Source organism: Pyrus communis, chromosome 2 (genome assembly GCF_963583255.1).
Source record: "Pyrus communis chromosome 2, drPyrComm1.1, whole genome shotgun sequence".
NCBI classification, from domain to species: Eukaryota; Viridiplantae; Streptophyta; class Magnoliopsida; order Rosales; family Rosaceae; genus Pyrus; species Pyrus communis.
The window spans coordinates 21,669,488-21,673,490 of record NC_084804.1 but is presented as its reverse complement, the minus strand read 5'-3'; positions in this window follow the sequence as shown (position 1 = coordinate 21,673,490).

The following is a 4,003-nucleotide window of genomic DNA, read 5'->3' as shown; positions in this document are numbered from 1 at the left end:
CATATCTTCCTCATTAATGGCTTCCCCATAAAGCTTTATATGGGAGTTAATTCCGAACATCGTAAAATTGTACCCATCCACTGACTTAAAATCCTGGATTCTTAGGTGAGTTCACTCATAACGAGCTCTTGGAAGAATCATCGTTTTCTGGTGATTGTATCTGTTTCTCAATGCCTTCCAGAGAGCTAATGGATCTTCAACTGTTAGGTACTCGCTCTTTAGTCCTTCATCAATGTGGCGACGAATAAAGATCATGGCCCTTGCCCGATCTTGAGAGGATGCACTGTTTTCCTCCTTAATGGTTTCTCCAAGATTTCTTGTCTCCAGATGGATCTTGGTATCCACTACCGAAGTAAGGTAGTTCTTCCTAGTAATGTCCAAGGCAACAAAATCAAGCTTTGTCAAGTTCGCCATTTTCTTTTCTGAAAGAAAAATGAGATCTGTAAGAACTTTCAATAATATGTATTCCTAGAAGAATATAGTGTTAGAACTTCTGGTTCTTACAAATTTTTCATTTTGATTTTCAGGCCAAAATGATAAGGGTGATTGTACCGCACCATTCTCATTGAAGTAAGCATAGGATGGACGATTATTTTGCACCACTTAAACTGCAGGAAAATTTAAATATGTAGAGCAGGGTGGGCGATTATACCACACCACCTAAAATTGTAGTAAAATTAAATATGCCGTCCAAGATGGGCGATAATACTGCACCATCTTTGATCGCAGTAAAATTAATATAAATAAATACTGAGTTAGTAATCAGGAACTACACCAAACAAGAAATCAAATATATAAGTAATTGTTAAATTGAGAACGAGAAGCAGGCATGGTGCAAACAACGAGGGTATATCCAGCTGGTGAGGCAAAGGAAGAAGAAGAACAGTAAAATCCTAGGAGGAAACATTTTCGGCGAATGAAGATGATAACTGTTTAGGGTTAGAGAGTCGTGCTGATAACATGTATAAATAGGCAAAAGTTTGCTAAAGACAGGAGCGAAACGGGTGCAAAATATCACACTATAATTTTAGTAGCTATAACACAAAGGATGGCAGATAAAGAGAGGGAGGGAGATATACTGATATTATTTATTTAATTCTTTCTTTAGTAGTGTGTGTTTTGCTAACACATGGATCACTCTATTTATAGAGCTACTCCCATGAGAACATCCAAAGATGATATGATGACTAGTTTTGACAATATTACATAACAACAAATATATCACTATCATTTTCACCATTTTCCAAATGCATGTGGGATGTGGGCATACACCATACAGTTTTTACAACATTCCCCCTTGGATCTCCACATATCACATCAATTGTCTTATTAAAACCTTGGTTGGAAAAACCCAGTGGGAAAAAACCATAACGAATGAAAAATAGTACAACTTTCCGGCTACCGGAAGGGAAAACTGCTATGACAAAGCCAACAGCTAGTCGCCTTTTTGAGAAAAAAGAAAAAAAATCCAATGCATGAAATTTTACATATTTTGTTGAGAGTTGCCAAACTAGAATTACGAAAGTGAAAGAGTGACATCATTCAATGTTCAGAGTTCAAATCTCCCTTCTACAACATCGCTCGTTTAAAAGTTAAAAAAAAAAATCGCATCCCTAGGTCCTGTTTTACCCGCTCCTTCTCTAGCCCTTTTCCCTAATCTTAATTCCAAGTTTCTAACCCTAAACCCTAGAACTACGAAATGAGAAGAAAGCTGCTGTGGAAGTGCTGCCATCAGGCGCAAGAAGAACGTCCTATGATTAGTATTAACCATAACAAAGTGTATGTAGTTACTTAGTACTACGGTCTAGTGATATTTTTTTTTTCATGTGTAAGTGAGAGGTTTTAGGTTCGATTCTCGCTAAAGGTGAATTTGAACCATATTTTATTGCTAACCTATTGTGAGATTAAGCCCATCCCCTCCTAAGTATATGTAAAAGCATACTTAAGGTGAGGACATAAGCTGTTGTAGTCAACTTTTAATTTTTATGGGTGGTCTAGTTGCAGAAAACGCTAGCGTTATAGTAAAGTAAGAAATCATATTTGCAAGGGGTGAGTTGCTTTGGTGATTAAATTCTATACCTCTTCAACCCTAAACCTTGAAGTCAAATTGCTTCCCCTCTCCTTTTTAAGGGTGGGCACTGTCCAATTCGGTCGGGTTCTATGCCCAAATTGAAACCGAAATAAAAACTTATCACCAGTTCAGTTCGATTTTACTTAAAAATGTCAATAAAATTGAGCGGTTTGGTTTACACCAATTCCAGTTCAGTTTGACCGGTTACAAACCGTATGTACACACTTGCATGTGGAGAGGCAACATCGCTTGTGAGATTAGAAGTCCTCTTTAGTTTCCCTAGTCTTGTAGATAAAGCAGTTTTCAGTGCGTGATGGGTCACATCCATTTCACGCGAGAAGGAAGCTGCTTCAAGCAAAAACAAAACAGAAGACAGAACGTATCATTTTCTTTTCCTCGCTGAGTACTTGGTTTTTCTCAAACTGTAGTCTCAGAAGAAACAGGAAAGACGTATTGCATTACATATTTTCTTGGCTCCCCCAGTTGGTCGGTATAACCCTATATATTAAGGTACCCATTGCTTTGGTTTAAGTCCTTAGGATGAGGATTAATAAGCATGGTCTACAATTTACTTGGTCTAAGAGAGTTATCCAATTAACCCTTCTTAAAATTTTGGTCGCCCTCTGATACTATCATTTAGCCTCAATATACTTCCTGAAATTAGTTTTGTCTAACTTTGTCTCTTGAACTAACATTTTCACATCCCATTCCGGTAAAGAACTATTAAATCAAGGGTAATTTAAATTTATTACTTTTTACACATCTATTTACCTATAGCCACTCACTAAACCAATCTTAGTTCATTTTTGACAACTCTAATTCAAACCCCATGAGTTAGGGCATTTTTAAAAATAACTTATTCAATCAATAGAAAAATTCCGAGACAAGCAACAATGTCAGACTTTTAGTTGTAAACTATGCACATTTGCGTTAGATGAATTTTTTGGTTTGGGAAGGATTTTGGACATGATAGCTTAATGGTTTTTTTTTGAGATTATATTTTGTGCAACTGATCTGATATCATTATTTGATGGGTGAAACCTGTGGTTAGGCCAATTTCAATTAGAAAGATATCTTGAAATAGGTTGATCATGTTTCCATTACGTTGTAGTTAATATTTTTCAAGTGCAAAGTTTCGAGCCAATATATGGATGCTTTGCATGTGAAATGACCCTAAAAACAAAAAAGTAAACCCTTATTTTGATAGGAAAACTAATGAAAAGAGCTTGAAAACTTTGAGTTTTAACGATAAAGACAAAATAAAGGGTAAAGTGAATAGTACTAGGCTTGACTTTTTAGTGTAAAAATGTGGTTTTTCATGAAAATGAACAGTACCTATTTTGTTAAAAGTCCCTATTTTGATTGATATAATGATTTTGTTGCTCGAAAATTTTCTATTGATTAAATAATTTATTTTAAAAAGACCCAAAACTCATGGATGTGAATTAGAGTTGTCAAAAATGGAATTGAGGTTGGTTTAATGTGTAGGGTAGAGGTAAATAGATATGTAAAATAATATGCCTAAAATACCCTTGTATTTAACAGTTTTTTAACGGAATGGGGTGAAGTGAGACTAAAAGAGTTGAAAATATCAATTTTAGGATAGAGTGTGACAAAACCAATTTCAAACGATAAATTCAAACTAAATGACAGGTTCAGGAAACATTTCAATTAATAAGCCTAAATTGTTTATTAAGTATGAAACTCAACCACCCCTTTAAATAGGCCTTTATCCGCACGTAAAAAAATTGTCAGTTTGAGTGAACAAGAATCCTACTTACTAATAAATTAGCAATCTCATGGCGGCTCTCAAGACCAAATATATAAACATAAAAACAACACACATTTCATGTTGATCTAAGAGAGAAAGAGGGTAAGAAATTTGTAACATTAAGAAAATTCTAATTTGCATCCGAGTTATTAAGTTCGATT